The 24154-nt window shown below is 44.1% G+C and overlaps 1 protein-coding gene across 3 annotated transcripts in view; it reads right to left on the reverse strand.

Annotated features, from left to right (window-relative positions):
* cadm1a (cell adhesion molecule 1a) overlaps positions 1–24154 on the reverse strand; it is a 437492-nt gene that overhangs the window by 357570 nt on the left and 55768 nt on the right. The window lies entirely within an intron of this gene.

A 24154-nucleotide genomic window follows, 5' to 3' on the forward strand; every position in this document is an offset into this window, starting at 1 on the left:
CTGCTACTAAGTGTCTTTCTCTACTTTTGTTTAACATTTCCACAGTATTTTGTGTTTCATCAGAGTGCTATGCTGTTCCTTTCAAAGAAAGGAATGCCATCAATATACAGAATGATTTGGAATATTGCACGCAGTTCTGATCACCACACTACCAGAAGGACATGGAAGCTTTGGAGAGACGCTTCACCAGGATGTTGCCTGGTCTCGAGGGTGTCGGCTATTAGGAGAGGGTTAATAAACTAGGATTGTTTTCACTGGAAAAGCGGCGCTGAGGGGAGACCTGATAGAGGTCTACAAAATTACGAGGGGCACAGACAGAGTGAATAGTCAGGGACTTTTTCCAAGGTAGAAGTGTCAATTACAAGGGGGCACAGGTTCAAGGTGAGAGGGGAAAGTTTAAGGGAGATGTGTGGCAGAAGTCTCTCATGCAGAGAGTGGTGGGTGCCTGGAATGCACTACCAGAGGGATTGTTGAAAGTAGGCACATTAGCAACATGTAAGAAGCATCTGGATTGGTACATGAATAGGGAGGAGATACGGACCCAGTAAGGGCAGATGGTTTTTTTCTTAGTTTAGTTGGGGCATCATGAGCGGCATGAGCTTGGAGGGCCTCAGGGCCTATTCCTATGCTGTACTTTCCTTTGTTCTTCTGAATCCAATAGCAGGCATATCATTAGGGCAGGAAATGGGTCCTCGACTTAGGCTGGGCACACTAATATTCTACCAAGATGTCAAGGCTATTCAGGACAGTATTGCGGACATAGGAAATGTATTGTCTCACTAATGATAATAATCCCTCATGGAAGGCTGAAATACACCAACCGAACCCTCCTGCCCTATCATAAAAGTAACATTTTGCACGCCAAAAAATGTTCCACAAAAACAAGCAAATTGGTTAGATCAGAAGCAGCCTTGTGCACATTATCTCAGTTCGCCACACTCCATACTCTTCCTGTTTAACTACTTTCTTCTTAAAAAAAGAAACCTTGCTCCTGACCCCATAAACACAATCTAAAAATGATGGGAGTTGCTGAGTTGACCTGATCAACCCTTCTAAACTTGGCGTACGGTCATTTTCAGGCAAAGGTTGTTTGCACACACCCACTTGCACACAAGTTCAATCCATTTACTTTTCCAAGTGTGTGGCAAAAACCCATATTTCTAAAAAGACACAGGTTTCCCAGGTCAGGTATTAAATTTATTCTGTTCCCTCCCTTCCCTGGGCCCAGTTCCCTTGGGCAGCTGTGCAGTCAACTTGTGAGGGGACACAACCTCAAAACCGATTATGTATGAAAAACTGTACCTTACAGGCAGAACTAAATTCTAATAACCAGAGATCAAATCTTAGAGGAAAAGTGGTCGAGGTTGGAGGCTGTCATATTAACCCCGACCAGCATCAAAATAGTCTTAATTTAAAACTTTGCAAAGTGAACAGAAACCTGTTTTTATGAACTTTACAAAAACAGAACAGAAACATAGAAGATAGGAGCAGGAGAAGGCCATTTGGCCCTTCGAGCCTGCTCTGCCATTCATTACAATCATGGCTGATCATGAACTCAATAGCCTAATCTTGTTTCCCCCCCCCATAACCTTTGATCCCATTCACTCCAAGAGCTATATCCAGCACCCTCTTGAATACATTCAATGTTTTAGCATCAACTACTTCCTGTGGTAATGAATTCCACAGGCTCACCACTCTCTGGGCGGAGAAATGTCTCCTCACGTCCATCCTAAATCCTCAGACTGTGACCCCTGGTTCTGGACTTCCCCATCACGGGAATGTCCTCCTTGCATCTACCCTATCCAGTCTTTGGAATTTTACAAGTCTCTATAAGATAACCCCCTCATTCATCTGAGTTCCAGCAAAAACAATCCAAACTTCGTCAATATATCCGATTGAATGCCAAGATTTTAGAATTTAGTTTTCCCAGGGTAGAAATATTAATTACTAGGAACACAAGTTTAAGGTGAACATGGGGAAATTTCACAGTGACTTAATTACAGTGTTAATGTAAATCTACTTATGACTAATAAATTAACTTTAAGTTTAACAGGGATATGAGAGGTTTTTTTTAAACACAAAGGGTGCTAAGTGCCTGGAATGCATTGCCAAAGGAGGTGGTAGAAGCAGATACAATAGCAACACTTAAAAGGCATCTTGACTGATATATGAATAGGCAGGAAATAGAGGGATATTTGATTTTTAAATTTTGATTTATTGTCACATGTATTGGGATACAATGAATAGTATTGATACTTGCACGCTATACAGACAGAACATACCGTTCATGGAGAAGGAAAGGAGAGTGTGCAGAATGTAGTGTTACAGCAAGATCAGCTTAATATATGGTAGGTTCATTCAAAAATCTGATGGCAGCAGGGAAGAAGCTGTTCTTGAGTCAGTTGGTACGTGACCTTGGACTTTTGTATCTTTTTGTTGAGGCAAAAATTCTCTTAATTTTATTTATTGTCACAAGTAGGCTTATTTTAACATTGCAACGAAGTTACGGTGAAAATCCACTAGTCGTCACAGTCCGGCGCCTGTTCGGGCGCACTGAGGGAGAATTCAGCACGGCCAATGCACCTAACCAGCATGTCTTTTGGACTACGGGAGGAAACCAGAGCGAACACATGCAGGCAGAGGGAGAAGGTGCAGACTTGGCACAGGCAGTGACCTAAGCTGGGAATCGAACACAGGAGCTGCTAACCACTGTGCCACCATGCCGTATATGTTGGCACAGGTTTGTGGGCCAAAGGGCCTGTTCCTGTGTTGTACTGAACTTTGCTCTTTAAGCACAGTAAGTGGATAAGCATTGAAAGCAGACCCTTCTACAGGCTGTTTGTTTACAGCGAAAGTAGATTAAAATATAACAATTGATTTTTTTTGCAACAGGTAGTGATTTCACAGAGATTAATTGAGGTTTAGCAAGAAATTAGCAATCACAAGATCTTGTGTACAAACTCTAATTGTGCACCAGTAGTCACAAATAAACATGAGATTATGGGGCACCTGACACCAGATTTCACATTAGGACAGGCAGAATTCATTGCACCATGAGACAGAAGGCCAGGTTTGAAGGAGTATCCCGCTGAAAGTCATGACACAAACCAGGACTAGTATCTGAAGTGGAAGTATTGTTGCAATAATACCCCATCACAAGGCATTCCAACCTCCTGTGAAAGTCACACTGCACTAAGGACATCAGCGTGTTAAGGATCAGAAACCCAGCACACCACCCCCACACGAACACATCACAGGAAAAAGATACCAAAGGTTGCAAACTGCAGGGTTTTGAAGCTAAGCCAGATGAGCTTTGTGCTTGGAGTTTCGGGCGTCTGAACCCCTCAATTAGATTAGCACCATGCAACTCAGTTTTATTTATCTGCAGCGAGGAAAAAAAAATTAAAATCCGTGTGTTCCCATGGTAACCATGGGCCTCGGCAAATGTCAAGCTACATCTTGGCCACCTCTTTTGTATCAGACACCCAAATTCTCTAATGTAATAGCACTCCTGACAAGTCCCAGTGCCCTGCCTCTTGTGTAACATCAAAGACATAGTGATTAATCATTCTCCTCTCTGGAGATGACACACAGGTAAAAAAAAAACTGCATCCTAAATTAGGAGAACTTATTACCTGGGAAAGCAATCCGTCACAGCAGCGTATCTAAGAAATAACTCCCATCTGCTGCCCATCAACACATTTCTCAGAATAAGCCCTGCTGTCAGGCACCAGGTAAAAAAAAGGTTATTTCATCTTTTGCCAAACCCAAGTAATCAAAATGCGAATTATCCCAACTGGTCTAATTTTTTTTCTCCTCTGCCTTTTGATCTGTCCCCTTTCTTCCATTTCTTTAGGGATATTCAGCATTGCTGCGTGGCTGTGATTAGACACCCCAGATAGCTGACATGGCTCATTTGAACGCTCCACAATTCCCAATCAATTCTGATTAACTGTTCATTTGAACTCGCCAACACAGGAGATGGTGATCACTGGAACTTTAAATGCAGTCTGAGCTCTCCGCATCCGCATGAAGCATTAACATGTATTTCATGTTCTATTGGAATAGGCCGCGGAGTCTTGTTAAATTGTACAGTTAAACTGTGCAGATCCATTGGATGTTCAATGCTCTCCCTAGTTAAGTGGTTTCCACAAGAATAAAAATGCGGATGTCAGCAAAGCTACACTATTCTCCAGAGGTCAGCAAAATCAGTACATGAAAGTAGGAAGGTCAACCATACATGCCTGCATCTTCCCTGGAATGAATAATTCAATTATTTTCTGTTGTTGGTTCCGTGGTTCCAATGAATTCTTTGTCTAGTTACATCAGTGTATTATGAAGCCCCACATGTTTTCCAGAGATTAGGTATTAAAGTGTCCACACACACTGCGGTTACCCAAAATCCTTCATTGGCCAACTCTTACCTCAAAAGTAGCCACACTTCACAGAGGCTTATCAACCACAATTATTTTAAGTCTTCTGTTCTATATAAAAAAAATACAATGGGAATATTTTCCAGTGAATCTGTCCGCCATACAGCCTCACACTTGTATCACAAAATGACAAGCTCACTTTTTCCTAATAATTCATGTGGATATAAGATATTCATGCCGTAAATTGGACACCTGCCATCATACTAGTCATCCCATTTCAGGAAGGATGTGAAGCCTTTGGAGAGTGTGCAGAAGAGGATTACCAGGATGCTGCCTGGATTAGAGGGTGATGAGGAAGCTGGATAAACTAGGGTTGTTTTCTCTGGCAAAGGCCGAGGAGGAATAGAAGTCTATAAAATTAGAGTCATAGATAGGGTTGACAGTCAGAATCTTCTCCCTAGAGTTGAAATGTCTAATACGAGGGTGCATGCACTTAAGGAGAGAGGGGGAAGTTCAAAAGAGATGTGAGGGGACAAGATTTTTTTTTTTAAAAACAGTAGTTGCCAGCGGTGGAGGCAGATACGATAGGGGTGTTTCACAGGACAGTGCAGGAGGAGGCCATTCAGCCCATCAAGCTCAATCCCACTAAGGCCCTATCCCCATAACCCCATGCATTTACCCTAGCTCGTCCCCTGACACTAAGGGGCAGTTTAACACAGCTAATCAGCCGAAACCGCACATCTTTGGACTGTGGGAGGAAACCGCAGCACCCGCAGGAAACCCAAGCAGACACGAGAAGAATGTGCAAACTCCACAGACACAGCGACCCAAGCCAGGAATCTAACATGGGTCCCTGGCACTGAGAGGCAGCAGTGCTAACCACTGCTGTTCTTTAAGGGGCTTTTAGATAAGCATATAAATATGCAAGGAATAGAGGAATATGGACCAAGGGCAGGCAGAAGGGATTTGTCTAATTTCGTGTAATGCTCGGCACAACATGGGCTGAAGGGCCTGTCCCTGCGCTGTAACATTCTATGTTGTGTTAGGCATTAGAACAGACAAACTATTGTTGCTTGACAGAATAATGACAAAATAATGTTTTTAAAACGTCAAGACAAAATTAGTTGACATGAACACATTTCAAGTTACTCAAACTGCCAACTCGTTCCATGGGAATACCGAATTAGTAGTATGCCACTGGCAAATGGCTTCTACCAGGCAGCCTTAATTTGAGTTCTACTTTATGTACCTATTGTACAATGGCAGTCAGTCAATGTAACACTCTTCCATCTCCTGGTTACAAAGTAGAGACGCTTGGAAACCAAACCTAACCAGGAAGTGCTGGAAACACGGTTTTGTGAGCATCACTCCTGGTACAGGTCCATTATCTGAGCTGTAAACAGGTGGGCACGCAGCCTGTGTGTTTCCAGCATTTTGCCCTTGGTTTTTTTAAAAAATCCATTCATGGAACGTGAGCATTTACCACCCATTCCTAATGGCCAGATGGTGGTGGCAAAGAACTTTCAAGTAATGCTGCAGTCCATCTGACTGCCAGCAGCTCTGTTAGGGAGGCAGTTCCCAGTTTTTGACTCAGTGACAGCGAAGGAAACGCAAAGGATATATTTCCAAGTCAGGATGGTGGAGGGGAACTTGGCAGGCAGTGATGCTCATGTGCGACTGCAGTCCTTCTCCTTCTCAGTGGTGGAGATTGTGGGTTTGGAAGGTGAGGAAAAGGAGCCTTGGGTGAGTTGCTGTGTAGATGGGACACAGCCCTGCCACTATGCGTTGATGGTGGAGAGTATGAAAGGTTAAGTTGGTGGATGGTGCGCTAATCAAAAGGGATTGCTTTCTCCTGGATAGTTTTGAGCCACTTGAGGACCAGAGCTGCACTCATTCAAGGCAATGGGGAGTATTCAATCACACCCCGGACTTGAGTTTAAAGTTTTTTGATGTCACAAGTAGTTACTGTGAAAATCCCCCCCCAAGTCCCAACACCCCGGCGCCTGTTTGGCTACACCGAGGGAGAATTTAGCATGGCCAATGCACCAAATCAACACATCTTTTGGACTGTGGGAGGAAACTGGAGCACTCGGAGGAAACCCATGCAAACACGGGGAGAATGGACAGACTCCATGCAGACAGTGACCCAAGCCGAGAATTGAACCCAAGTCCCTGGCGCTATGAGGCAGCAGTGGTGACAACTGTGGTGTTTCTTTGATTTATTATTGCTATATGTATTAACTTAGGGAAAAGTCTTGTTTCTTGCACGCTGTACTAACAAAACATACCGTTTATAGAAAAGGAAACAAGAGAGTGCAGAATGTTGTGTTAGTCATAGCTAGAGCATAAAGAAAGATCAACTTAATGTGAGGTAGGTCCATTCAAAAATCTGACAGCAGCAAGAAAGAAGCTGCGTCGGTTGGTATGTGACCTCAGACTTCTGTATCTTTTTCCCGATGGAAGAAGGTGGAAGAGAGAATGTCCGGGGCGCTTTAATTAAGCTAGCTGGTTTGCCGAGAACTGTAAACAGAGTCAATGGATGGGAGGTTGGTTTACGTGATGGATTGGGCTATATTCATGGTCTTTTGTAGTTCATCGCAGTCTTGGGCAGAGCAGGAGCCACACCAAGTTGTGATACAACGAGAAAGAATGCTTTCTATGGTGCATCTGTAAAAGCTGATGAGAGTTGTAGCTGACATGCCATCTTGTTGATGGTGGAAGGGCTTTGGGAGTCAAGAGGTGAATTCCCACTCTCTGACCTGCTCCATTAATTGTAGAATCTATATGGTAGATTCAGCTAAGTTTCTGGTCAATGGTAACCTCTAGGATGTTGATGGTGATCTACAGCATTCTTTGCTTTTTAACTTGAAGTGTATGAGTGTTGGGCTAGCTGCCGCTGTACTGTAGGCACACAAAGAACAGGAAGGAAATTCTATACCAAGATTAACCCAGAACGAAACCATGAAACCAAAGTAATGTCAAAACCCTTTGTGACATCAGGAATAAAGGATGTGCAACTACAGAATGAGGAGAGAGACTCAAAAAAAAAATACAAGAAAATAAAACACACGGACAATATGGAAAACGTTGTGGTCCTGTCTGGAATTTAAGACAGGTTTGGAGATGATATTAAAGTCATAAATTAGCTAAATTTCTATTTGGATCAAAGGCTTGCAGAGTGCCTAGGGAGAAAAAATATTCATTGAGATATATAAAATTTTAAAAGGGATTGATAAACTAAAATGTAGACCAAATGCTTCCTCTTCTAGAAGATGAGGTCATAGGTATTGGTTAAGAGGCGATTGATTTAAAACCGCGATGACGGGGAACTACTTCTCAGAGGGTGGTGAATTTGTGGAAGTCACTGCCCCATAGCACAGTGGAGTCTAAATTGTTGAATGGTTTCAAGAAGATACACAGATATATTTCTAATAGATAAAGGGATATGGGGAACAGGTGGGAAGGTGGATTTGAGACCAGGGAGAGATCAGCAATGGTCTGATTGAATGGCAGAGCAGACTTGAAGGGCTGAATGTGCCAACTTCTGCTCCTATTTCCCATATTCTTATGAGTTTGCTGGAACAATGAGATGTCAGAGCTGGAATCAGGGGAGAAAGTAGTGAACCGTTGATGGCTACAAGGGATCACACCTACATATGGGTTGCAGGTGATCAGTGAATTAATCAATCTGCATTTCCCTCCCCCCCAATTTAAAAGGCAAACAAAGCAGGATGGGCTCTATAGATGGTGTCAGGGAAACTCCGTGGAGGGATTAAGATGGCAACGGAATCCAATTCTGGGATCGTTGCCCCCATTCCCAGGGACTCTGATTTTCAGGGTTCGCCTCAAGGATGAGTGCTGGTTCGGGTTGAGAGTTTAATCTGCTGCTCTGGTCGCTTCCATTGCGGCAATCGGCAACTTTTCAATTTCATCTTTGTAAACTTGCAGGGAGTCAGACCAGCTTTTCAATCAGTCAGGTATCTCCATATCTCAGAGGGGGCGTGAGCTAAAGTCTGCATGAGGCAATCTTTCGCAAGGCAAGTTCAAACGGCCCACTCAATGCCAAAACTAAAGCATTCTGAAATTGATCTTTGCAAAAAAAAAATCAAATTTCTCAACATTGCCAAGGAAATGGGGCAGCAGAGTGGTTAGTGCTGCTGCCTCACAGCACCAGGGACATGGGATTGATTCCCGGCTTGGGTTACTGTCTGTGCAGAGTCTGCACGTGTCTGCGTGGGTTTCCTCTGGGTGCTCCAGTTTCCCCCCACTGTCCAAAAGATGTGGTTTTGTGCTTTGACCATGATAAATTCTCCCTTGATGTATCCGAACAGGTGCTGGGGATTTTCACAGGGGATTTTCACAGTAACTTCACTGCAGTGTTAATGCAAGCCTACTTGTGACAATAATAAATAAGCTTTTAAAAACAATTTAACAACCAACTTTACCTCAAAATTAAGAAATAAAAAGATCAGAAATTATTTTAGCGTCAAGTCTCACCCCTGGAACAGGACTGGATGGTCAGTATCGATTCATCTCAAATCATAGAATCCTGACAGTATAAAAGGAGACCATTCGGCCCATTGAGTCTGTACTGACCACAATCCTACCCAGGCCCTATTCCCATAACCCCACACATTTTCCCTCCTAGTCCCCCTGATACTAAGGGGCAATTTAGCATGGTCAATCAACCTAACCCGCACTTCTTTGGACTGTGGAGAGAAAACCGGAGGAAACCCACACAGATACGGAGAGAACCCGTAAACTCCACATAGAGAGCAACCCGAGGCTGGAATTGAACCTGGGTCCTAAGTGCTGTGGGGCAATAGTGCTAACCACGAGAAGGCGCCAGAAAATTCATATGTTATCTTTATCTCCACAGCATTACAAAACACCAGGGAAGTGTCCTCCTCAGTGCCTATCAAGAGTGGCCACTGTTTCGTCGTTGTGCCCGGTTTACGAAGCGAGGAGGGGGAAAGCTTTGGATGTGCTGGCTGAGCAGAGTGGGATTACAAAAAGCAGTGGTGTGCATTCGCTGGGCACATCTGGATGTGTTTGGCCCAGGGATTTTGCTGCGGCTGACTCCACTCTGACCACATGCAGACAATCCTCGCCAGTTCTGCTTGCCAAGGATAACAACATTTCCCACTGCAGCTCGGCATGTAAGCTGTCAGTGTCGAGATATGACCGGCGCACTCGCGGTATTAAGGTTACATCCCTGCAGTAGTTAGAATAATGCACCAACGGCCCCAATAATTAATAAAAACTCGCAGCGTTTTTTTGCAGACTTGGAGAAGGGTCCGGATTCAACGTAGAGGGTCAGCTGAAATCAAGTTCAAAACTTACATCATTCGACTAAAAATGAATGATTTTCTCCATTGTCTAACTTCCAGGTCACAGAAACAGATTCAGTGTTTTGATCATATGTGGAATGCAAAACACTGGCTTCTATCATCCATTAGACAAATAAAGCTGTCAAAAGATACATGACGTGCAACTCTTCAACCAACTAATTAGAATAAGCCTCAATCATGAACGCAGTTAGACCTCTGTGTTTTACTTTGCATAATTCTTCCAGGTCAAGTTCACAAATCTGATTTAATACATATTTTAAAGGGTTTCTTTAAAAATCAAACCAAATTTTTTTAAAGTTTATAGATCAGCATCACAAGCCGGCTTACATTAACACTGCAATGAAGTTATTGTGAAAATCCCCTCGTCGTCACACTCCGGCACCTGTTTGGATACACTGAGGGAGAATTTAGCATGGCGAACGCACCCAAGAGCAGTGTGGTGGCCCAGTGGTTAGCATTGCTGCATTTAAGCCTCAGGGGCCCGGGTTCGATTCCTGGCTTGGGTCACTATCTGTAAAGAGTCTGCATGTTCTCCTTGTGTCCGTGTGGATTTTCTCCAGTTTCCAACCCGCAGTCCAAAGATGTGCAGGTTAGTTGCATTGGCAGTGCTAAATTCCCCCTCAATGTACCCAAACAGATGCCGGAGTGTGGCGACTAGGGGATTTTCACAGTAATCTCATTGCAGTGTTAACGTAAGCCTACTTGTGACAGTAATAAATAAACTTCAACTGGCACGTCTTTTGGAGTGTGGGAGGAAACCAGAGTGCCCGCAGCAAACCCACACAGACATGGGGAGAACGTGAAGATTCTACACAGGCAGTGACCCAAGCTGGGAATCAAACCTGGGTCCCTCGCGCAGTCCTTAAAGCTTAAAAGTTAAGTTTCATTGTTTTCAATTTAATACCTGCACAGTATTTGAGTTCTCACTCCCAGTAGATTTTTAAAAATGCTATTACTGACTCTCCCAAAGCAACAGAGAGATCACACCAGGAGGCAACGAACAGTGTGGTCTTCTGCATCAAACATGCAACAAAATATGTTCACCACAAAAGCTGATGATCACTAATTAGTTAACAAAGTGGCCAATTAGTCAGAAATGAGACCACAACTGATTCACTCTGCACTTAATTCAATTGTGAAAATTAAAACATTTGCATTTAGTCCCCAACTCGAGACAAGGGAAGCTGAAATAAAAAGCTGATATAAAAATGTCGGAGTGCATCACCATTGAAAGCTTTGATGCCCATTTTGCCATTTTAGGGACATCCTTACACAATCCATTAACGGCACCAAGAACAAACACGAACTGCACAGAATCTGCGCCGCACAATAATTGGAATTGTTACCAACTCCGATCCCAAGACATGTGCACTGCTGTGAACATGGGGGGGCGGGGGGAACGGGATACAGGAGGGAGAGAGATTGATGATCAGGAAGAGTGAAACAGATTGTGAATTCACAATCTGTGCTGGCTCGGGAAGCTGAGATATACACTAGAAATAGGTCACATTTTTCACGCCAGGATGAGTCTCATTACAAATTAGTTGGTGAGAATTGACCAGATTGGAACTCATCAAGATCAGCTTCACACTACACTACAGATCAGGAGTCTCCCTTTGAAGAAAAAGGCAGCAGAATAAAATCTGTTGATGCTTCAAGCCTTGTCGAATTAGTTGATGAGGGAGGCTTTTTTTGGGAGATAGGAAAGAGTTGCTGTGTAAACAGAAAATCACCTCGGTTTGTACAAAAAAATAGCATTTTATTCAGCCACAAATAGACTTACATTAACCCTGCAATGAAATTACTGTGAAAATCCCCTAGTTGCCAGACTCCAGCACCTGTTCGGGTACACTGAGGGAGAATTCAGCCTGGCCAATGCACCTAGCCAGCATGTCTTTCAGACTGTGGGAGGAAACTGGAGCACACAGACACAGAGAATGCGCAGACAAGTACCCAAGGCCAGTAACGAACCCGGGTTCCTGGTGCTGTGAGGCAGCAGTGCTAACTGCTGTGCCACCCTAACAAGATAGGCCAGACTTTCACCAACTGGGAAGAATCCACTGACCCTTGAAGTCCCACCCTCATTTCCAATATTGGCTGGTAGGGGAAAGGAGGTGGGGAATGGTTCACAGGTGGGCAATTGCAACTTAGCAGGGGCCTTTGAACTTGGTAACGAGTTCAAACGGAGCCTAATCTAAAGGGTTTTTAACCTGCAGTTTTGGACTAATGAATTGATGAAGTAGGTGTCAAGGTTCTTGAAGGGCAGATAGGGTCTGTTCAAGTTTTATTTTTAAAAATGCCCCTGCTCTTCAAACTTAAAGAAAATAACACATTTATCATATAAAATAACAGAGTAGAAACACAGTAGCATCTGGTTCTGCAGTTTCAAAAGAGATCTTTGTTGACACTTCCCAAGGGCTATAATTATGTCATTATGAATGGCTGGCTGAGTTTCAAAAGCTAAAGTTGTCTCAGCCTGGAGCTCAGACTTTACATTTTGAATTATAGCTTAAAAAGGCTACTTATAGCTTTCTTTGATATCTTGTCTGAATAGAAGTCTGTTTGCTTTTTATAAGAGGTTAACTACTTGGGAAGATTTAAAAGCTTTGAACATCTTTGAGCTTTTCTCCACTATCAAGTAGAAAACAGAGCTGTCGCCTCTCCTCATGGCTCCTGAGGTTTGCCTATGGGTGGTAAATGGGTGAGTGACTAAACATGGAGGGTGACAGGTCATAAGGGCCTAACAACTTCTAAAACAACTGGGGTGAAATGCCAGCGAACGGTGACAATTCTTCCCAATCCCAACACCTTGGCACTCACCCACATCCGTGGACATCTACACTTTATTTCCAGGGTCAGAGGGGGCAAATCTTTCCTAATGGGGGGCTTATCAAATGATGGAGCAAGCTCAAGGGGGTGAATGGCATGCTCCTATTTTTCTTTGCTCTGATGAAGAGTCATCTAGACTTGAAACGTTGGCTCTATTCTCTCCACACAGATGCTGTCAGATCTGCTGAGATTTTCCAGCATTTTCTGTTTTTGTTTCAGATTCCAGCATTCGCAGTATTTTGCTTCAATCCAATTTTTCTGTTCTGGTCTTGTGTTCTTATGACTTGGCTAGACAGTGCCTTGACAAAAACCCAGTTGAGTAAAATTCAAAAATGTAGTACCCTCTCCCCCAATTAAAAAGGCAACAACTGTGAAACATAGAAACTAGAAGCAGGAGTAGGCCATTTGGCCCTGCTCCACCATTCATTTTGATCATCAAATTCAATATCCTGATCTCAACCCTCCCCACCCCCACCCCCGCACCATATCCCTTTAGCCCCTAGAGCTATATCTAGTTTCTTCTTGAAATCACACAATGTTTTGGCCTCAAAAAGTAGTGAATTTCATACATTCACCACTCTGAGTGAGGAAATTTCTCCTCACCACAGTTCTAGAAGGTTTAGCCATTATCGTCAAACCATGACCCCCCCCCCCACCCAGGTTCTGGATTCCCCCCATCAGGAACATTTTCTCTTGAATCTGCCCTGTCGATGATAAAAGGGTCAGCTATAAGAATAAGCACTTTATACTTGTAAAAGAACTGCCCACTATCCCCACCCCAAACTCTATCCCAAGAAGAAGCCATCGAAGGAGGTTTAAGTTTAAGGCTCCTTCTAACTGGTCATTGAGGAGTACATATGCAGCCCAGCTTTATGCTCACACATTACTCTATTCTCCATTTATGAATTCCAGGTGGCACAAAAGGGGAAGTGAAACCGATTCTGAACAATCCACTAAGTTCCTGCCATGTATTGTGCTCGAACTGGTTCAACACTCCAGCTCTTAGCAACAGATTGCAAGCATCCCCGCCCGCCCCCACCGCCCCCTGAATTACTCACGACTTTTAAAAGCTGCTGTTAACACACTCTCAGTGATCAATTTACAATCCAAAGGCCAAATTATCTTGGGTTAAGCGGGGGGGGGGGGGTACAAAATGGCTTTGGATTTGCCCAGCTCGAAACAAAGGCACAACGACAGCGTCCATTATTCTGGGAACTTGCATTACTCGTGGGTGGGGGCACAGCCTAGGGGTTGGGGAAAGGATAGGAGCCTGTGAGTCAACAGTTAATCACGTATAGTTACATGGCTTGCACACATTCAAAACCATTCTTCTTCCGACATAGGTGGCAGGGTAGTTAGCACCCAAAAGAGAAAATGCTAGAAAATCTCAGGACGTCCGGCAGCATCTGGAAGGAGAGAAAAGAGCCGACGTTTGAGTCCAGGTGATCCTTTGTCAAAGCTAAAAGGCATAGCAAGTGGTTAGCCCTGCTGCCCCACAGCGTCAGGGATCTGGGTTCAATTCTGGCCACCGTCTGGGTGGAGTTTGCATGTTCTCCCCGTGTCTGCATGGGGTTCTTTTGGGTGCCCCGGATTCTTCCCACACTCCAAAAGATGTGCAGGTTAGTTCGATTGGCCATATTATGTTGTCCTTTAGCATCAGGGGGATTAAGAAGGGATACATGAGGGTACAGGGATGGGGCCTGTGTGCGATGGTCATCGGTGCAGGCTCAATGGGCAAAACAGCCTCCATCTACACTGTAGGGATTCTGTGATTTTGAGAAGAAAATATTCCTAATGTTCATTTTAAATGCTGTTACACAGAAGGCTCATTGTATTTGGAAGTTGTTGAGTGTATTTGCAGGTCTGAAACCTTTTCTCTTATTTACCTTCTATTATTCCAGGTTACTTCCCATTCATGATTTTGGTGGCTAATTTGTATTTTAACTGATTTTGATGCTCACGGAATCACTAATACCATAATTATATCAGCCACCAACAGTTCTGAACACACAGACACACAAAGACTTCTGCTGTCAGAGAGAGAAGTGGAATAAATATACTTTACCTTGCTGGCTGAACAGTAACTGTCTAATTCCAGCCACCTAAAGTCAGGCCTGCTCAACAACACATCCATCACTCCAGTAGGCAAAGTGACAGACAAGCTATCAAGACAACCAAGCACCCAGATACACCAAGTCCTTGATGTCGGGCCCAGCATGCACTGTTGTCTCGTAAGACCATCGCTCAAAAACCACTGATATCACAGAGTAGGGACCACCCTCGTGCTGAGGGTTCCCACATAACACTGGGGTCAAACTGCATTGAACCCACAGGAACAGTGGCCTCCACAGGGGCAAAGTGGGTCCAATCTTAGAATCTACATACAGGAGGCCATTTAGCCTACTGAGTCTGTACCAACAACAGTCTCACCCAGACCCCATCCCTGTAACCCCACGTATTTACCCTGCTAACCTCCCTGACACTAAGGGGCAACTTAGCATGGTCAATCAATCGAACCCGCACATCTTTGGGCTATCGGAGGAAACTTGCAGGAAATCCACGCAGACACGGGAAGAATATGCAAACTCCACACACACACGCAGCCAGAATTGAACCCGTGTCTTGGGCGCTGAGAGGTGACAATGTTAACCACTGTGCTGCCCAGCTCCTAGTTGGAATTGTGGTCTGGATATCCAAACGTTATCAATTTAACCATTTTTTTAAAAATTAACTACAGCTCCCTGCCAAGAGAAAGCATTGAAGGCCAATCGGTGTTCTTCCAGAAATCCAAACTAGCCCTTCACCCACTAATCAGACCGCTATAAGCTGTTGGGTGCCAGAAGTGTACCCTTAGTGGTGTCAGAGCTCTGATGAATCATCAGTGTTGGCTCTATTCTCTCTCCACAGATGCTGTCAGACCTGCTGAGATCTTCCAGCATTTTCTGTTTTTTTGTTACCACAGCAAGTCAAATGGTTACGAACTGGGTCACCGGCATAGAAGATTTCTATTTAAGGATTATGTGCATCTCACATGGTTTAAAATCAACACTCCTATCCATCAAGCGTTTTGACACCTTGAGTCAAAATCTGTTTAGATCATACTTCTTTTATCAACGAGATAACAACGGGATAGAGGTACAACGTTAATAAGACAACAGCCCGTTCTAAACTAATGGTAAATTCAAACCCAGTAAAATCATCAGCAAGAAATTAAATGCAAATCAAAATAGAACAGATTCCTGAGGCAGTGGGCCAGATTACCAGGACTCACTATCGCAGTTTAAAATGCCCCTACTTTCTGCCGGAGATGTTCAGTATTCAATTTGAAAAAACAAATTATCCACTTCAAAACACTGAAAATATTCTTCATGGGGAGGAATGAAATCAGCAGGGAAAATGCAAAGAACAAAGAAAATTACAGCACAGGAACAGGCCCTTCGACCCTCCAAGCCTGCACCCACCATGCTGCCCATGTCATCTAAAACTCCCTACCATTCTGGGGACCATATCCTTCTATTCCCATCCTATTCATGTATTTGTCCAGACGTTCCCTAAATGTCGCTATCGTATCTGCTTCAGAGGAAATGATTCCAGGGATATGGATAGATTGGAGAGGTTGGGACTGCTGTTCTTGGAGAAATTAAGGCTCAGAGGAGACTTGATAGGAGAATTCAAGATCTTGAGGGATATGCACAGAGTAAGTGGTAAAAAACTGTCCCTGCACAGATTCAAAATAATGGCTAAAAAGGAGTGACAAGGACATGAGGGAACATCTTTTTCATCCAGAGGATGATTGGGGTCTGGAATGTCTCCCTGAGAGGGTGGTGGAAGCAGGTTTGATCGAAATATTCAAAAGGAAATGAAAGAATGAGCAATGTTTCAGGGGTAAGGTAGGGAGTGGGATTAGACAGAAAGCTTTTTCAGAGAGCTAATGTAGACTTGGTAGGCTGAATAGCCTCCTTCACAGAATCATAGAAACCTACAGTGCATAAACAGGCCCTTCGGCCCATCAAGTCTGCACCAAACACAATCCCACTCAGGCCCTACCCCCATTTCCCTACATATTATACCCACTAATCCCTCTAACCTTTTTCTGGACACTAAGGGGCAATTTCTTAGCATGGCCAATCAACTTAACCTGCACACCTTCGGGCTGTGGGAGGAAACCCACGCAGACATGAGGAGAACGTGCAAACTCCACACTGACAGTGACCCGAGCCAGGAATCGAACCTGGGACCCTGGAGCTATGAAGCAGCTGTGCTACCATGCCACCCCTTCTACAGATTGTGGTTCTCAAGAGGGGAGGGAATCATAGAATCCTACAGTACAGAGGGAGGTCATTCGGCCCATCGAGTCTATAATGACCACAATCCCACCCAGCGCCTATCTCCGTAACCCCACACATTTACCCTGCTAACTCCCCTGGCACGAGGATCAATTTAGCATGGCCAATCAACCTAACTCACACACCTTTAGAGTGTGGGAGGAAACCCATGCAGAGAGAGAAGGGGAGAAAGAGGGAGAGAGAAGGACCGGGGAGGGGGGCAGGGGGTGGGGTGGAGGAGAGAGGAGGAGGAAAAAGGAGGTCAGAGAAAGGAGAAAAAAAAACAAATCATACAAGTGACTAACATCTTCCATACAATTGTTCCTGGGGCTTTCTGTTTTGAAATCCTTCATTGGATAGATTCCCAAATCCTGTGGGATGCTAAGATCTGGAATTTATCTCTGGGTGAAATATAAGGACAGATGACCAGATGCTCTCTGTGATTTCCTGAAAAATAAACAGACCAGATTCTAGTTTTCATTGGCAGAAACTAACTAGTAAAGCACAATGGTGAAGTTAGCCGCACCGAGGCACTGCAGGGGTTATTAGTAAACATTGGAACCAATGCCCAGGGAGCTCTGGATTTTCCTCGTGGCATCGTACTGTTCCCGTACCTGACCCCACACCATGTAATTACACATTTCAAATGACTACTCATTTTTCATTATGACACATTCAATTATCAATCCCATGACCATCTGACACCGTATGCAAATGTGTTCACATTTCATTCCATATTTTCTTTAGGGAAAAATAGCCCTGGCGGTTTTTGTAGATTTTCAGAAAATGAAATTCACCTTCCACTTCATGAATATGGACAGTTTTACCAAAGCACATCACTCAAGAGAGGCTCGCCCTTTTACAAAACATCACAGTACGAGGTCCAATTTACTCCTCAGAAGTCTTTCCCCAATTCCATAAGGGATTGGAGATTAAGGGTCAGTCAAGTAGGTTATTTAGAATCATAGAATTGCTGCAACGTGGAAGGAGCCCAGCGGGTCTGCACCGACTTTCTGACAATGTCTTACCCAGGCCCTCACCTCACCCTAACCTGCAACCCCACATGGTCAATCCATCTAATCTACACATCTCAGGATGCCAAGAGACAATTTAGCACAGTGACCCAAGCCAGGAATTGAACCCAGGTCCCTGGCACCGTGAGGCAGCAGTGCTAACCACTGTGCCACCCTATCCACCTAACCAGCACATGTTTGGACTATGGGAGGAAACCAGAGTACTTGGAAGAAAATGTGCACACTCCACACAGACATACAAGACTGGAATTGAACCCGGGTTCCTGGCACTAAGGCAGTAGTGCCAACCACTGTGCCACCCTATCAAACTTTAGAGCAAATCAGCTAATACTGATTTAAAGTAAATTGTTCATTGTTAATTTCAATTCACAAAAATCACGAACATGCAAGTGATTCGTTAGTTACACATTACAATTTCATTCACTTGACTCGAGATTGCTCCCTACTCACTTGTGACTACGCTGTACATTTAGTCCTTCTCTGCAATGTTAACAGCTCTGTCCCTGGATTTGATCTTCATTCCTCGAGTGTCTTTTCTAAATGCACCACAGCATCTAAACCTAATAGCTTAAACGTAAAGACTGCAAGGTTAAAAATCATCAAGCCAGTTCTCTCTAGAAAAGGACTTCAGTTAGACTGGAGTTGCAACAATATGAAAATGCAAATTCACCATTTCCAAGTCTATTGTGTGCAGGCACACACTGACGGAGGCTAAGTGAAGTGGTCTGTTGCGATACACATGAGTTTTTTTTCCCTTGATGCCCTTATCCTGGAGCCCAGACCATTCTCTGGGCAAACTGCAGATAAGCATTATCCTTTGGAGATTATCATCAACCTTCAAAGGGTCAACATGAAAGTAGCATCAGAATCATACTGCCTCTGGTCTCGTTTTGATCGACCTCCTTAGACACCGTGGCTTTACCAACTGAATCAAACATCATCCTGTAATCTTTTTAACACTATCGAGACTGTCTCAGTTTCTCCGGAACATTAGGAGTAAAGGACACGGGCAGAGGAATATATGAAGAAGGCAAAGTGTGGTTTCTTAAATCGGAGAAACACGATGGGATATGGAGCTTAGATTTCACCTCCACACGTACAACATTGACAACTGAAGCAGGCAATTAGATAACTAGTTCCCCTCCATATTTACACACAAACAGGGTGAGTGGTACAGTTTGCAAAGTAACATCTCTCCAGACAGGCTACTACTGCCAAGTGGTTGGGGGTTCAAATCCCAGCCACAAGATTACAACTGAATTCCACAGTTGCAAGGCAATTAAACAACTCCAACCTTCCCCTTTTCTGGGTCCACCCGATGAACATATGATGTGACATTTTTTTGAAACAAGAAAAAGGAAACAAACAGGAATGGGAGTTAAGAATTATAGAATCCCTAGTGTAGAAGGAGGCCATTCGGCCCACTGAGCCTACACCAACCACAATCCCACACAGGCCCTATTTTCATAATCCTGTGTATTTACCCTGTTAATCTCCTGACACTTGGGGACAATTTATCATGGCCAATCAATCTAACCCACACACCTTTGGAGCGTGGGAGGAAAGCAAAAGATCGGAGAAAACCCACACATGCAGATATGGAGAATGTGCAGACTCCACGCAGACAAATAGTCACCTTTTGATTGATTTCATTTATTATTGTCACATGAATTAGCATACAGTGAAAAGTATTGTTTCCTGCACATTATACAGACAAAGTATACTGTTCACAGAGAAGGAAACAAGAGTGCAGAATGTAGTGTAACAGTCATAGCTAGAATGTAGAAAGATCAACTTAATGTAATGTCCATTTAAAAGACTGAGGGCAGAATTGAACCTGGGTCACTTGCGCTGTGAGGCAGCTGTGCTAACCACAGTGCCACCATGCATTCAACCCACTTTGAACTTTGACATAAAACTACAAAAAGAAATCCTACTCAACCTGCTTATTATAGAATCCCTACAATGCAGAAGGCGGCTATTTGGTCCATCAAGTCTACACCAACCATAATCCCGCCAAGGCCCTGTTCCCTTAACCCATATTTACCCTGCTAATCCTCTGACATTAGAGTCAATTTAGCATGGCCAATCAACCCAACCTGCACATCCTTGGAGTGTGGGGGGAAACTGGAGTACCCAGAGGAAACCCACACAGACACGGGGAGAACATGCAAACTCCACTCAGACAATCACCTGAGGTCGGAGTTGAACACGGTCCCTGTCGCTATGAGGCAGCAGTGCTAACCACCCTTTGCTTATGTAGCTGAGAAATGTGTTCTTGTGGCTGCAGTTAACAATAAATACAAAAGTTACACATTCAAATTATTTGGTACCAATTCTTTTTTGAAAATTGGATAGGTTTATGATGAATATCACTCAGGAGTTGCATTTCTTTCAGTTCATTAGCTTTAAGCTGAAAAACGAGAATCAATTGGGTCACTAAATGCTGAGAAATTTTAATTCACTGCAATTCTTAGCTTCAGTTTATCAGATTAAGTCCTTTTCTGCTCCAGCGTTCCATTAATGTAAATGAAAGTACTTTGCAAATAAAAGTCAGAACGGATTTAATTAAGAAGACAACTGCATTGCCAAATCAGTCAAATTTGGCAACATTCCCTAATGTTGAAGTAGATCAGGCTGTACTCGGAATACTGACTGCATTCAGTTCTCGTTACCATGACAAGGGTTGGGTACGCCAAACCCGATGGGGATGGTCCCCAGTGCCAAAAGAAAATGGAGCGGAGGAAGAAATACTAAAGTTTGAAATGTTCAGCCTTTAATGACAGCGGAATAAACAACACTTCAACTTAAACCCCAGCTGCAGAAGATAGATGGGTACAAAATGACAAAAGGCGAAGTTAAGACACGATTTTACTGAGCGCTTTTAACAGTGATAGTCACAGACAGCAGAAAGATAGATCCAGGAACATTCAAGAAACTATTGAGAGGATGAGTTGGGTGGCAGGGGAGTGCGATGAATAAAAGGCTTCTGTGGAAGGTAGCTGGTTCAGCTTAAGTTGCCTTCCGCATCTGTTAGTGTATCTTCGTGACATTATACAATTGCAAACATACTGCTCCTGTTTCAACCTTGGCTCGTGCAGCTGAAGTTACAATTGACTTGAAAGTAGTAGCGGGGCACGATAATCCCAATACACAGCATGCAGCAAGCATAGGCTCTTGTGGAATGTGGATGCTAGATTCTGGCCAGCTCGGGTCCTTTCCCCAAGTTTAGGTTAACTGAGGACCACTGCTTCATTGCATTAAGAGGTCCCGACAGGCCTGAGCTTTCACAATGAAGAGGATTGATCTCCATGTGAAATACAGACGATGTGGGATTGACTCACAGCTGCACATGCCTGGTGCTGCACACTGCACAGTCAAACTGTCTACAAAAGGGCAGCTTTCCTGGCTCCAATCATCACATTCCACACATGAATGCTTTCAACTGATTCTGAACTTGACTGCTGACCTTTCAAATTCCTTGGGCGTTCGCCTCAACCTTGACCCCTCTTTAGGCTACAAAAAAAAGTTAAGACATTAGCTTCATTTTCCTCCATGTCGGATAATTAATGCTGCCATTGGAGAAAAAAAACTGTGCGCGCTGAACACCTGAAAGATGGAGATTAGGCAGAGTATTTGCCAGCTGTGAACATAATAAAACCTGCTCAGTAGGAGAAAGAAGAGAAATTAAAATAAGTCTTCAGCTGCAAAACTAGTGTAAAGAAAATAGTATTCATCAACTAATCGATTCGCTTCAACTTATTATTTATTCGACTCAGTTAAAAAGCCAACAAGCAGAGTGGAATTTTTAAATAAAAAGATAACTTTTTAAAAATTCTCCACAATTTTCTTCCGACTTCGCTCAAGGACTTCCTCTATATCAGAGGGACCGAGCGTAGACTGGGTGATCTTTGCTGAGTACCTTCGGTCTGTGCGCATTTAGGACCCTGATCTTTCCATTGCTTGCCATTTTAACACACGGCCCTGCTCCCATGCCCACATGTCTGTCCTGGACCTGCTGCAATGTTCTAGTGAAGCTCAACGCAAACTGAAGGAACAGCATCCCACCTTCCAGTGAGGCACTTTACAGCCTTCCGATCTCAACATCGAATTCAACAACTTCAGATAATTAGCTCTATCCCACGTCAACACCTTCGTCTTCGTTTTATTTATTTTTAACTGTTCTCTAGCTTTTTTGTCTTTCCTCCAACTCTTTCTACCTATTTCATCCCACATTTTCTCACCTTTTCGCCCCCTTTGCTTCCCTTTTTTCTTAATTTTATCTCTCTCCCACCCATTCCCCCCTCCCCCACATCTTCATCTGTCACAGTTTATCCTCTGATTTCAGCTTCTCTGCTGTTTGGCCTTTCACACCTTCTATCCTTTCTACAGACTGCCACTGGTTTTTCCCCTTTTTGTGATTATGACTCATTTTTCATTCCGACATCCCACAGTATTAATATACTTTCTATGCTTTTTTAGCTTTGACAAAGGGTAACCTGGACTCGAAACGTCAGCTCTTTTCTCAGATGCTACCAGCCCTGTTGGGGTTTTCCAGCATTTTCTCTTATGCCCAAAGACTTATTGGGCTTGTATTCCACATTCAGTATCAGACCCCACATCCCACTTCAGTCTCATGGCCCTACTTTGGGTGAAGCTAGCAGACAAGATACTAGACATTCTGGGCAGCCATAGTGCAAATATGGTTAGATCTGCAAATGCATGGTCAGTGGTGGAGGGTAGGTCAATGCAGGCATTTAAGAGGGATTTGCATTATTAACACAGGGTGCGGCATTAGATAAAGTGCTCACTCGGAAAGTTAACGTGCTCATCAGATATAGCCCAAGAATGGAAAACTCTAAACCCGTTTGAAAGAAAGTACAATTTCTCGCAAGGAAGTCAGCATTCTGAGGAGTGGACGCAACCTGATTTGGTTCAAAACAATAGGTGCTCTGTGCTAAGTGGATGGCTACCAGCCAGGGCAGTGGTAAGACTATTTCTTCGGTCTGTCTGCCTACTCAGTTTTGGGAGTGAAAGCGAACAGCGAGTAATCCCAATTTATGTCCCCTAAACCTTCCCCTGACTTTACTCAGAATGGGGATCAATTTTTCTTGTCCACATTTACATCATCCACTCACTACCTGAATGGTGCCCCCCTGGGTGAGACGCTAAATAGGTGCTGCCAGAGGCAAACATACTTCAGGATGATTCAGCACCTTCACTGGAAGAATGCATTTGGAGAGAAATAAAACCCATCATTCAGGGGATGCGACTGCCGAGTGGTATTATAAGAACATAAGAAATAGGAGCAGGAGTAGGCCATCTAGCCCTTCGAGCCTGCCCCGCCATTCAATAAGATCATGGCTGATCTGTCGTGGCTCAGTTCCACTTTCCCGCGCTCTCCCCATAACCCTTAATCCCCTCTCTTATCAAGAACCCAGCAACCCGCTTCTTAAAAATATTTAGCGAGGCAGCCTCCACCACTTCAACGGGCAGAGAATTCCAGACATTCACCACCCTTTGAGTGAAGAAGTTCCTCCTCAACTCCATTCTAAACCGCCTCCCCCTTATCTTGAGGCTGTGCCCCCTAGTCCTACTGTCTTTTTTGAGCGGGAAGAGTCTCTCCACCTCTATCCTATCCATCCCATTCATCATCTTATACGTCTCAATGAGATCTCCCCTCATTCTTCTAAGCTCTAACGAGTACAAGCCTAGTTTATTCAGCCTCTCCTCATAGCTCAACCCCCTCAACTCCGGTATCAGCCTAGTAAACCTCCCCTGCACTCCCTCCAGGGCCAAAATATCCTTGCGCAGGTGCGGCGCCCAAAACTGCACACAGTACTCCAGCTGCGGCCTCACCAATGCCCTATACAGCTGCAGCAAGACCTCCCTACTTTTATATTCAATCCCCCTCGCTATGAAGGCCAGCATCCCATTCACCTTCCTGACCACCTGCTGCACCTGCGAGCTGGGTTTTTGCGACTCATGCACAAGGACCCCGAGGTCCCTCTGCACCGTCGCCTGCTGCAGTTTTACGCCACGTAAGTAATAGTCCTTCCTACCATTATTCCTACCAAAGTGGACCACCTCACACTTGCCAACATTAAATTCCATTTGCCATTTCCTGGCCCATTCGCCCAGCCTATCTAGATCCTTCTGCAGACTCTCCACACCCTCCGCACAATTTGCCTTTCCCCCAATCTTGGTGTCATCAGCAAATTTCGACACCCTGCACTCGGTTC

The sequence above is a fragment of the Carcharhinus amblyrhynchos genome, chromosome 29, assembly GCF_965287045.1.
Source record: "Carcharhinus amblyrhynchos chromosome 29, sCarAmb.v2.hapA, whole genome shotgun sequence".
Classification (NCBI taxonomy): Eukaryota; Metazoa; Chordata; class Chondrichthyes; order Carcharhiniformes; family Carcharhinidae; genus Carcharhinus; species Carcharhinus amblyrhynchos.